The sequence below is a fragment of the Arvicanthis niloticus genome, chromosome 9, assembly GCF_011762505.2.
Source record: "Arvicanthis niloticus isolate mArvNil1 chromosome 9, mArvNil1.pat.X, whole genome shotgun sequence".
Taxonomy (NCBI): domain Eukaryota; kingdom Metazoa; phylum Chordata; class Mammalia; order Rodentia; family Muridae; genus Arvicanthis; species Arvicanthis niloticus.
The window spans coordinates 69,809,264-69,823,219 of record NC_047666.1 but is presented as its reverse complement, the minus strand read 5'-3'; the positions used below and the strand labels follow the sequence as shown (position 1 = coordinate 69,823,219).

The following is a 13,956-nucleotide window of genomic DNA, read 5'->3' as shown; positions in this document are numbered from 1 at the left end:
GATTGGCTGTTCGCTCACCACCCAATATTATGCCTCGGGATTGGCCAGTGACTTGGCATGCCTATCTGCCTAGCAACTGCGCAGATAATTGTTTACATCTGGAGAAGACACGTGGCCAGCGCCATCTTGGAAAATGCAAATATATAGCCACTGAAACAGCGGCTCACTACATTAGAGTTCATCCCTACCCCCTTAAATACACTGCAGCTGAGCTCACACAGGTAATTCCAAACAAACAAAGCAGAACAAAAACAACTAATTATTCATAAAGATGGACTTTGATGTCTAATAATTCCTTTGATGTGTCATATATTCTGTATCTGGGGTAAGTACAAGCGTGTCTAGGTTGTCTCACCAGAAAAAAACTCTCCCACAGCATTGAATCTAACCTACAGAACCTTGGTGAGGGCGGAGTTATTTAGAGGTGTGTGATTGACCTTAAACAGCTGTCCCCATGCAGTTCTTAATGAACCTGCTATATGGGGTCTTAACTTCAGTTTTCTATCTTGTAGATTCTACTGCCTCCCAAGATAACTTCCTATGGGGTAAATTAGAAGGGTTGGAAAAGAAGAGTAAGTAACAATTAGAATATCATGTCAGAGCTATCTTTTTTTTTATATTGTATGAATAAACTTGATATCACTACCATAGACTGCCTGTGAATTTCCCTGGCAGAGAAGAAGGGCCTTAGGGCCTTAGGGCCTTGCTGAGAGGGAAGCCCAAAGAAGAGATAAGAAATCAGCAAGGGGAGGGAGGAGTGAGTCAGGCTATTATGTTCATGGAATCTTACTGTTCTGACAGACTAGCAATCAGAGAGGGTTTTCATCTTTGACTAATAACTAGATGCTGAGATATACAGGTTTCACAGAACAAAGAGAGATTAATGATTAAGTAATGATTGTGTGTTTAATTTCATTATATGTCCAGGGTTATAATTTTACAATTAGAAAATATAAACAGGACAGATTTTTTATCAGCCCTATAGCTCACATTTAAGAATCTAAAATATTTGCCTTCCAAAGCAAACATGTTTAATGAATGTTTGCAGTGAAAATCACTCCAGTTGGCTGGTCTGCTCCCGTGTGGAAACCACATCAGGAGACATCCTAGAGAGGCCACTGACCTCAGAGCAGGTAACAACATATCCCTAGGAATCCTAGAGGAGCCAATGAACTCAGAGCAGCAGACACCATATCCTGAGACATCCTACTCAGAGGAGCAAACACCTAGGTGGTCTACCATTGTGAAGACACCATATCCTGAGATATCCTAGAGGAGCCACTGAACCCTCAACAGCTGGAGCTCAGGATCACAGAGACATCTGGACACTGAGGAGTTCTGACACAACCAAGATAACTGGAAAGGCAGGCTCCAATCAGAAACAGTGAGTGCAAGTAACACTAGAGCTAACAAAATGGCAAAAGGCAAAAATAAAAATGTAAAAAACAGAAACCAAAGTTACTTGGCATCACCAGAACCCAGTGCTCCCACCATAGCAAGTCCTGAACACCACATCACACCAGAAAAGCAGGATTCAGAATTGAAATCATTTCTCATGATGATGATAGAAGACTTTTAAAAGGACATAAACAACACTCTCAAAGAATTTGAGGAGAACACAGGTAAACAGGTAGAAGCCCATAAAGAATTACAAGAAAACACAACCAAACAGGTGAAGGAATTAAACAAAACTGTCCAGGATCTAAAAATGGAAGTAGAAACAATAAGGGAATCTCAAAGAGTAACTACCCTGGACATAGAAAATCTAAGAAAATGATCAGGAGTCATAGACACAAGCATCACCAACAGAATGGAAGAGATAGAAGAGAGAATGTCATACACAGATGATACCATGGAAAACATTGACACAACGTCAAAGAAAATGTGAAATGCAAAAAGCTCCTAACACAAAACATCTAGGAAATCCAGGACACAATGAGAAGACCAAACCTAAGGATGATAGGTATAGATGAGGGTAAAGACTCCCAACTAAAGGGCTAGTAAATATCTTCAACAAAATTATAGAGGAAAACTTCCCTAACCTAAAGAAAGAGATGTCCTTACATATACAAGAAGCATACAGAACCCCAAAGAGACTAGACCAAAAAAGAAATATCTCCTATCACATAATAATCAAAACATCAAATATACAAAACAAAGAGAAGATACTAAATGCAGTAAGGGAAAACGGCAAAGTAACATATAAAGGCAGACCTATATGAATTACACCAGACTTCTCACCAGAGACTATAAAAGGCAGAAGATTCTGGACTGATATTATACAAACCCTAAGAGATCACAAATGCCAGCCCAGACTACTATACCCAGCAAAACTCTCAATCACTATTGATGGAGAAACCAAGATATTCCATGACAAAACCAAATTTACACAGTATCTTCCCACAAATCCAGGAACTCAAAGGATAATGGATGGAAAAATCCAACACAAGGAGTGAAACTACAACCTAGAAAAAGGAAGAAATTAGTCTTCCAACAACCCCAAAAGAAGATAGTTACACAAACATAATTCCACCTCTAATAACAAAAATAACAGCAAGCAACAATCATTTTCCTTAATATCTCTTAATATCAATGGACTCAATTCTCCAATAAAAAGACATAGACTATCAGACTGGATACATAAGCAAGACCCAGAATTTTGCTACATACAGGAAACACACCTCTGTGACAAAGACAGACACTACCTCAGAGTAAAAGGATGGAAAACAATCTTCCAAGCAAATGGTCCCAAGAAACAAGCTGGAGTAGCAGTTCTTTTTTTTTTTTTTTTTTGATTTTCGAGACACTGTTTCTCTGTGTAGCCCTGGCTGTCCTGGAACTCACTCTGTAGACCAGGCTGGCCTCGAACTCAGAAATCTGCCTGCTTCTGCCTCCCAAGTGCTGGGATTAAAGGCGTGCGCCACCACTACCTGGAGGAGTAGCAATTCTAGTATCAAACAAAATTGATTTTCAACCACAAACAATTAAAAAAAAGATAAGATAACATACTCATCAAAGGAAAAATGTACCAAGAGGAACTCATAATTCTGAACATCTATGCTCCAAATGCAAGGGCACCCACATACATAAAAAAAACTTTACTAAAGCTCAAAGCATACATTGTACTTCACACAATAATAGTGGGGGACTTCAATACCCCACTCCAAAAAGGACAAATCATGAAAACAAAAACTAAACCAAGACACAATGAAACTAACAGAAGTTATGAACCAAATGGATTTAACTGATATCCAAAGAACATTTCATCTTAAAACAAAAGAATATAGCTTTTTCTCAGCACCTCATGGTACGTTCTCCAAAATAGACCATATAATTGGTCACAAAACAGGCCTCAACAGATACAAAAAGATGGAAATCATCTCTTGTACCCTATGAGACCACCATGGACTAAGGCTGGTCTTTAATAATGACAAAAACAATGGAAAACCCACATACACATGGAAAATGAACAATGCTCTACTCAATGATGACTAGGTCAAGGAAGAAGTAAAGAAAGAAATTAAAGACTTTTAAGAAATTAATGAAAATGAGGACACATCATACCAAAATGTGTGGGGCACCATGAAAGCAGTACTAAGAGGAAAACTCATAGCTCTAAGTGCCTACAAAAAAAAAAAAAAAAAAAAAAAAAAACTGGAGAGAGCATACACTAACAACTTGACAACACACCTGAAAGCTTAAAACAAAAAGAAGCTAATATATCCAAGAGGAGTAGATGGTAGGAAATAATCAAACTCAGGGCTGAAATCAACCAAGTAGAAACAGAAAGAACTATACAAAATATCAACAAAACCAGGAGCTGGTTCTTTGAGAAAATCAACAAGATAGATAAACCCTTAGCCATACTAATCAAAGGACATAGAGACAGTATCCAAATTAATAAAATCAGAACTGAAAAGGGAGACATAACAATAGAACTGAGGAAATTAAAAAAATCATCAGATCCTACTACAGAGGCCTATACTGAACAAAATTGGAAAATCTGGATGAAATGGAAAATTTTCTAGACAGATACCAGGTACCAAAATTAAATCAGGTGCAGATAAACCATGTAAACAGTCCCATAACCCCTAAAGAAATAGAAGCAACCATTAAAAGTCTCCCCACCAAAAATGTCCGAGACCAGATGGTTTTAGTGCAGAACCTATCAGACCTCCAAGGAAGACCTAATACCAATTCTTTTCAAACTATTCCACAGAATAGAAACAGAAGAAACACTGCCCAATTTGTTCTATAAAGCTACAATTACACTCAAACCTAAACCTCATAAAGACCCAACAAAGAAAGAGAACTACAGACCAATCTCACTTATGAATATTGATGCAAAAATACTCAATAAAATTCTCACAAACAGAATCCAAGAACACAGAAAAATAATCATTGATCATGATCAAGTAGGTTTTATCCCAGGAATGCAGGGATGGTTCAATATTCAGAAATCCATCAATGTAATCCACTACATAAATAAACTCAAAGAAAAAAACTACATGATCATCTCACTAGATGCCAAGAAAGCATTTGACAAAATTCAACATCTCTTCATGTTAAAAGTCTTGAAAGGATCAAGAATTCAAGGCCCATAATTAAACATAGTAAAAGCAATATACAGCAAGTAGTAGCCAACATCAAACTAAATGGAGAGAACTTTGAAGCAATCCCACTAAGATCAGGGACTAGAAAAGGATGCCCATTCTCACCCTACCTATTCAATATAGTACTGGAAGTCCAAGCCAGAGCAATTAGACAACATAAGGAAGTCAAAGGAATACAAATAGGAAAAGAAGAAGTCAAAATTTCACTATTTGCAGATGATATGATAGTATATTTAAATGACCCTAAAACATCTAGCAGAGAACTCCTAAACCTGATAAACAACTTCAGTAAAGTGGCTGGATATAAAATCAACTCAAACAAATTAGTAGCCTTCCTCTACTCAAAAGATAAATAGGCTGAAAAACAAATTAGGGAAATGACACCCTTCACAATAGTCACAAATATTATAAAAGATCTTGGAGTGAATCTAACCAAGCAAGCAAAAGGTCGGTATGACAAGAAATTCATGTCTCTGAAGAAAGAAATCGAAGAATATCTCAGAAGATGGATAGATCTCCCATGATCCTGAATTGGCAGGATTAACTTAGTAAAAATGGTCATTTTACCAAAAGCAATCTACAAGTTCAATGCAATCCCCATCAAAATTTCAAATCAATTCTTCATAGAGATAGAAAGAGCAATTTGCAAATTCATTTGGAATAATAAAAAAAAAAAACAAGATACTGAGAGAACCATTTTCAACAATAAAAGAACTTCTGGGGGAATCACCATCCCTGACCTCAAACTGTACTACAGAGCAATAGTGATAACAGCTGCATGGTATTGGTACAGAGACAGGCAGGAAGATCAATGGAATAGAATTGAAGATCCAGAAATGAACCCACACACCTATGGTCAGTTGATCTTTGACAAAGGAGCTAAACTATCCAGTAGAAAAAGGACAAGCATTTTCAACAAATGGTGCTGGCTCAACTGGAGGTCAGCATGCAGAAGAATGCAAATCAATCCATTCTTATCCCCTTGTACAAAGCTCAAGTCCAAGTGGATAAAGGACCTTCACATAAAACCAGACACACTGAAACTAATAGAAGAGAAGGTGGGGAAAGACCCTAGAATACCTAGGCACAGGGGAAACGTTCCTCAACAGAACACCAATAGCTTATGCTCTAAATGGGACCTCATACAATTGCAAAGTTTCTGTAATGGAAAAGATACTGTAAATAAGACAAAACAGCAACCAACAAGTTGGGAAAAGATCATTACCTAATCCTAGATCCAATAGAGGGCTAATATCCAATATATACAAAGAACTCGAGATATTACACTCCAGACAACCAAATAACCCTATTAAAAATGGGGTACAGAGCTAAACAAAGAATTCTCAACTGAGGAAATTCGAATGACAGAGAAGCATCTTAAGAAATGCTCAACACCCTTAGTCATCAGGGAAATGCAAATCAAAACAATCCTGATATACCACCTCACACCGGTCAGAATGGGTAAGATAAAAATTTCAAGTGATGGTAGATGCTGGCAAGGATGTGGAGAAAGAGGAACACTCCTCCACTGTTGGTGGGAATGCAAGCTGGTACAGCCACTCTGGAAATCAGTCTGGCGGTTCCTCAGAAAACTGGACATAGCAATACCTGAGGAGCCAGCTATACCATTCATGGGCATATACCTAGAAGATGCTCCAACATATTACAAGGACATATGCTTCACTATGTTCATAGCAGTCTTATTTATAATAGCCAGAAGCTGGAAAGAAACCAGTTGTTCTTCAACAGAGGAATGGTTACAAAAAAAATGTGGTACATTTACACAATGAAGTACTACTCAGCTATTAAAAATAATGAATTCGAGAAATTCTTAGGTAAATGGATGGAACTAGAAAATATCATCCTGAGTGAGTTAACCCAATCACAAAAGAAGACACATGGGATTTACTAACTGATAAGTAGATATTAGCCCAAAAGCTTGAAATAGCCAAGATTCAACTAACAGACCACATGAAGCTCATGAAGAAGACCAAGTGTGGATGCCTCAGTCCTATGTGGAAAGAGTGACAGAATGCTCAAGAGAGCAAATATGGAGACAAAGTGTGGGACAGAAACTGAAAGAGGGGCCGTCCAGAGACCATTCTACCTTGGTATTCATCCCATGTGCAGTCACCAAAGATGGATGCTGATATGGATGTCAGGAAGTACATGCTGACAGGAGCCTCATGTAGCTGTCTTCTTGGAGGTCTGCTAGAGTCTGACTTATCCAGAGGTGGATGCTTGCAGCTACCCATTGATCTGATCAAAGGTTCCCAATGAAGAAGGTAGAGGACTGAAGGAGCTGAAAAGGTTGGTGGCCCCAAAAATAGAGCAACAGTGCCAACCAACCAGAGCTCCCCAGGGTCTAAACCACCAGCCTGGGAGCACATAGGGAGGGACCCATAACTCCAGCTGTATACTTAGGGGAGGATGGCCTTTTCTGGCATGTGTGGGAGGCAAGATCCTTGGTCCCATGAAGGCTGAACACAGAGTGGGGAGGAATTCGAGTTTAGGGAGGTAGGAGTGGGAGGTAGGTGTGGGCACACCCTTGTGGAGGCAGGAGGAGATGGGATGGGATTGGAGGTTCCTGGGTGGTAGGGGGAATGGGGTGAGGGGATAAAATCTGAAATGTAAACATAATATCCAATAAAAATATGAAAAAAATCACTCCAGTTAAACAGAAAATAACTGAACCAATTTTTTTGTGAATAACAAACTCTAATTCTTAACTGTTTAATATATATTTAACCATCTATGCTACAATTTATGAAACATTTATTTTAGTCAGTCTATCTTATTTACTGAATTTTATTCCTTCACGAGTATGCCCCATGTGACTCCTCTATTTTTAGACTACATTTTCTGATAATTCTACTGGTTTTATAAAAAAGAGGCCTTGAATCTATAACCCTTTCTCCTGTCAGTCAGAGTTTGTCAATTGTCTCGTTTACCATGAACTACTTTTACTATTTGAGTTTGATAGGTGTTTAATGGTCTCCAGCACATAAGAACAACTTTGAAACAGTGGTTAAATAAAGTTAATTTTAGGATTTACCTAGAAAGGCTTGACTTTATTTTTTCAGGAAAAGACATAAAATGAATTATAATGCAAAAAGTCCCCAAGAATATAATACGCAGAGACTAAAACCCAAAAGTGAGAGAAAGACGGAAAATGATTACAGGAATCAGCTCAGCTTCATAGGAACTATGCCAAGCAGCTGTGCTGACTTCATGACTCTCACCATTTCCAGTGGACATTGCTGTGTCAGTACACCTAGCTATCATTGTATCATTCTGCATCTTTCATTGCATTAGTACCAGGATACGGTTAGCTATATTCCAAGATGGAAGTGGGATGCTTGTGTTATGCTTGAAGAAAACACACCACACACACATACACACACACACAGAGAGAGAGAGAGAGAAGGAGAGAGAGAGAGAGAGAGAGAGAGGGAGGGAGGGAGGGAGGGAGGGAGAGAGAGAGAGAGAGAGAGAGAGAGAGAGAGAGAGAACACCAGAACCATACTAAATTTTTATTTTTATTTATTTTTTTAGAGACCACATCCAGTGGAGAGGCAAAGCCCCTAGTTGAGGGATGGGGCCACCTATCCATCTCAGAACTTGCAACTTAGAATTGTTCATTTTTAAAGAAAATACAGGGACTAAGAGTGGAGCAGAGAATGAAAGAAAGGCCAGCTAGAGAATGCCACATCTAGGGATCCATATGATCTGCAGACACCAAACCCAGACACTGTTGCTGATGCCAAGAAGCACCTGCTGACAGGAACCTGCTATAGCAGTCCTCCAACATGTTTTGCCTGATTCTGACCAATACAAATGCAGATGTTCACAGGCTCATAGCCAACCATCTGACTGAGTGTGGGGACCCCAAGGGAAGAGTTAGGGGAAGAAATGAAGGAGATGAAAGGGATTGAAACCCCACAGGAAGAACAATATCAAACAACCAGACCCCCTAGAGCTCCCAGGCACTAAACCACCAACCAAAGGATACACATGGGGGGGACCCATGGCTCCAGCTGCAGATATAGCAGAGGATGGCCTTATCTGGCACCAGTGGGAGGGGAGGCCTTTGGTCCTGTAGAAGATCAATGTCTCAACATAGAAGAATGCTAGAGTGGTCAGGTAGCAGTGGGTGGGTGAGTATGGAGCATCCTCATAGAAGAAGGGAGAGGACAGATGGTATAGGGGCTTGCAGAATGGAAACTGGGAAGGGGGAATAACATTTGAAATGCAATTAAATAAAATAACAAATAAAAATGAAACACAATTTTGATATAAAAGTTATGACAAAATGTGTTATATAAGAAATTAGAAAAAAATTAGGATTTTTAAAAATTCAAATAATCTAAATGCATGTGAAAATTTTTAGAAACAATGTCATTCATCTATTTAGTCTTTGATATTACAGTCAGGAATCTCACTGTTTAGCCCTTGTTGGCCTGAAACTTACTGTGTTGATTCTCTGGTTGATTGTAAAATCATAGATATCTGCCTGGCTCTGCACACACACACACACACACACACACACACACACACACACACTCACAGACATTCACACATATACATATGCACATATGTATATATATGTGTGTATTAAGTTTTTGTGAATGAACAACTGAACAAGAAGTGTAAGTACTTTCTTTGTCCTCCAATATAGAACATTAATTTGTAAGTGACTGACAACATGTCTGTCTGATGAAATGAATTTTTCAATTTCTCTGTGACCTGCAAAGAAAACTATCTTCCTATAGGACCTTTGTTCAGGTGAAACCTAAATGTGGCTGTATTCAATTCAGAATCAAAAGAACAGTGATGGGCTCAGGGAAGTCCTCCAGTGCTCAGGCTGTCCTCAATACAGACTTGAGAGCATCTACTTTACAGACCATCAGGGTTGTTTACATTTCTGTTTGTTTGTTTTTCCAAGTATCATTTTGGTACATGAAAGTAGCAAAGTTATGGCCAGCCTCTTGGCTTTACATAGATTGGAATATTTGTGTATTTAATATTTAGGGTTTTGTGTGTGTGTGTGTGTGTGTATGTGTGTGTGTGTGTGTGTGTGTGTGTAGATCTGACCGTTGCTTCCCTGCTAGACTCTCTCCAGCTTTCTTTCCCTTGAATGAAGAAAAATTAATCTCATATAGCTTCTTTATAATCATTTACCTAAGTATAGCTGAAGGGATGACTATAGCTAATTACCTAGCTCTCAAACTTTCTCTGTATTTCTTATTTAAAAAGAGATTAATCTTGGTTCAGGATCTGAGAGTGGGGTCAACCATATACAGCAGAATAACTATGATGCATCTTTTACTGCTTAGTACTTTTCATATTGTATTATTGGCCCTCACATACATATTACTTATTAAAGGGGAAGGAAGGACTAGCTAATGTTACTCATCTCAAATTTTGTTAGGCCATGTATGTTCATGCCTATAGTAAAGATGACTAAAGTGATGTTGGCATAGTAAAGGTTAGGTAGATATATCAATAGGTCCATGATGCCTATAGATAAATGTATCCTATGGGATCAGGGTCAGACAAGCAAGACAAAGGAATCCTGCTGTGATAATAGGCTCATTCCCCTTAGTGAGTACTTCCTGAAACTGAAATAATATTCACACACAATCTACATATGCAGTGATAATGTAGTAAAATTTACAATGTTTGCAGTCAATTTTCTAATACTTATAATTACTAGCATATTTTACACAACAACACCTTAAAACTGTTAGTGTCATGAATGAACTACGTAAATGCTGAATGTCAGAAAAAAATAATGTTGACAGTATGCATTTTGTATTCAAATAATAAGTGTGTGAATATTGCCACGTTCATTTGCTTGCATAAAGCCAACTGATGAATACATATTTTCTCAATACAGAGATTTTGAAAAACAATGATTTTCATGAGATTACTGGGTTGTGAATAATTTGTAATAAGTGATTTGCTCGCTATCCATAGGTTGGAACCTAGCTGATTCAAAATTCTAAAGACATGGTACTAAGGAATTATTAAGTATAAATTCAGTTTTTGCTGCCTTATATAAAGAATAAACATTTTTATGGGATTTACCTAATATTCATGTTAACAGATTAACATATGTATATAAAAATGAGCAAAACAATGCAAATAAATATATCTTCATTTGCTTCTCAGCACAAGAGATCAACACTTTTCCTTCACCAAAATTTGCAATGTCCCTAGGCTGCTGTGTGTAATGCAAATCACATCTACATGAAGGTTAGTTCTTCTCTCTAAGGAAATACAAGACTTTTATGATGGAAAGAATGAAATCATTAGCAAGGCTAATGGCTTCTTTGGGATTAAACCTATAAGTTGTTTAAGGGAACATAATATGAAGCTTTGTTTATTGAATTCACAGCATACTTTAGCAGCACAATTTAATGAATCTTAACTAATGACAATAGAAATTGAAGCATTCAAATGAAGATGAATGGTGTCCTACACATTACATTTATAGTCATCCTGAGTGTAGAATTTATAATTGGTACCTTGGGCAATGGACTCATAGCAGTGGTGAACATCATGAACTTGGTCAAAGAAAGATCTCTCCAGTAGATCCGATCCTCACTGCTCTGGCCATCTCCAGAATTGCACTGCTGTGGTTAGTATCAGTGAGTTGGTAGCTATATATGCTCTACCTAGGACAATGGATGACAGAGAGTATTGTTAGGATAATACTCAGTGTAGCAACAACTTTCAAACAGATTAGTCTCTGGTTGGCTACAAGTCTCAACATTATTTGCTTTTTTAAGATAGCAAATTTTTCCAACACTATTTTAAGGTCAGAGTTAAAAAAGTAATGACAGGGACATTGATAATGTCTTTGGTTCTCTTGTGCTTAAATATTATAGTTATTAATACACCTGTGTACATTTTAATCACTGAATATAATGCAACAATGTCTAACAGCTTGATCTTGAATAACACACAGCTTTCTATGCTGTTTCCCTTTGCCAACACCGCATTTGTGTTCATACCATTTACTGTGTCACTGATCACATTTCTCTGGCTATTCTTCTCCCTGTGGAAACATAAGAGGAAGACACAAAACAGTGCCCAAGGATGCAGTGATGCCAGCACCAAGGCCCACTTCAGAGCCTTGCAGACACTGATTGCCTCCATTCTCCTGTATTCCATTTTCTTTCTGTCCCTAGTTATTAAGGTTTGAGATTCTCTGCCTCTAGAGAGAATGCTGCTGATTTTTATCAGAAAGGCTGTAAGAATTGCTTTTCCCTTGGTACATTCTTGATTCTGGACAATGCTAAACTGAGAAAGGCCTCTCTCTCTGTACTCCTGCAGTTGAGGTGCAGGTACAAAGAAGGAAACCCTAGAGTGTACAGACCTGGGGTTCATTTATATGGATCATCTTGCAAATCATAGAAGAAAATGGATTACTAGGTATATAAGTACTCTCTAAGCATCTTCCAGTTTTTGTGAAAGTAGATTTCTTGAATGCAAGAAATGGTTAGAACAAACATTACTTTTGTAACAATTTATTCTTTTTAAACATCTCAGAATAAGTAATCTAAATACAGGATAAATATTTACATATATTCCTTACAGTACATTTACCTTGTTTGCTAAATATTTTTTCATCTAGAACAAGATTGGATCATCTTGGATGAATAAACTTCACTTGAGAAAACACCTCCATCTAAGTGGGCAGTCAGTATATCTGTGCAATATTTTATTGTTTATGATTGACATGGGTAGGCACAACTCACTCTTTGAAGCCACCTTTGAGGTGGTGGTTCAGGATTATTTAAAGGCACAGTCTGAGCAATCTATGAAAAGGAAGCCAACAAGCAACAGTTTTTCATGGCCTTTTCATAAGTTTCTGTCTCCAGATTGTTGTCTTGATTTCCTACCCTGACTTTCCCTTCAAGGTTGACTGAGTTATGTGTTAAAATAGTCACTTTACCCCCAAACTTGCTTTTTTGGTCATAATGTTTGTCACTACAGTAGAGAGCATACTAGGAGGTATACTTAAAAATATTTTCATATGTTAAAGCTTAAAAATTATATGGGAAATGACATGGAACATATGGATTATGAAAAATAATATAGGAAATTCATATTAATATAGAATGTAAGATTCAACCAAAATTTTTCAAAAACATTTTGACATCATGTATCTGCATTTTTGTTGGATAATAACCAGTTTGTCATAGGAACAAAAATTTAGAGTAAGTTGTAACTGACTAATAGGAAATAAATGTGAATTTTTTCATATGGCTCCATGCTGTGAATGACACAACAGGGAGGTTAAACAAGTGAATTTATTCTTCAGGCAGTCAAGACTTGGACAGCAGAATGAGTGGAAATATGCAAACTGGTAAGGTGGGAGATATGGAGACCCTCTAGATGTACCAGAGACCTGGGAGGTGAGAGAATTTCAGGACTCAAATGGAAGGACCTTAGATAAAATGCCTTGCAATGGGGAGAGGGAACTTGTAGAGTCCACCTCCTGTAAGAACATGAAGCAGAGAGATTGGGTTGCCATCAAATAGTCAAAAATTCTGACCCACAACTGTTCCTGTCTAAAAGAACTCCAAAGCAAAATGGAGAAGAGAATGAGGAAACGTAACCGTCACCATATTTAATTGTGAAAGAACTGTATGTATTGCTTAAAAGCTTTTGCCTTACTGTCCTGAGTATTAGAACATTTTGATTTTCTGAAAAAAGTTTGAAAGTGCTGGAAGAAGTGAGTTAGGCTATAAGCAAAAGCAAGAGGGTAGTGAGCTTGATTATTGCTGGTTTAACAGCTTTAATTACATTAATTGCTACCCCTACTACTTCTGCAATAGCTTTGAGATGAGAAGCTAAGACAGTTACTTTTGTTATTCATTTAGCAAAAAAAAAAGTTACTAATTTAGTTACTAATGTGACAAAAATGTCATGTTATACATAATGTGTTGTGTATATAAGAGGATTTATATAGGTGTTTGGATCAATGGGTTGATGCTCCATATCCTACTCAACTTATCAGAAGGAGGTTCAGGGTTTAAGATTTAGGAGATATAAACTAGAAAAAGCAAGAAAGTAATCTTCCAACAACCGTAAAAGAAGGTAGCTACACAAACATAATTCCACCTCTAATAACAAAAATAACAGAAAGCAACAATCATTTTCCTTAATATCCCTTAATATCAATGGACTCAATTCTACAATAAAAAGACATAGACTACCAGACTGGTTACAAAAACAGGACCTAGAATTTTGCTGCATACAGGAAACACACCTCTGTATAAAAGACAGACACTACCTCAGAGTAAAAGGATGAAAACAATCTTCCAAGCAA

At 37.5% G+C, this 13,956-nt stretch overlaps 1 pseudogene; it reads left to right on the top strand.

Annotated features, from left to right (window-relative positions):
- Positions 1-11,081: 11,081 nt before the first annotated feature.
- Positions 11,082-12,035, top strand: LOC117715780 (taste receptor type 2 member 116-like; annotated as a pseudogene).
- The last annotated feature ends 1,921 nt before the right edge of the window (positions 12,036-13,956 follow it).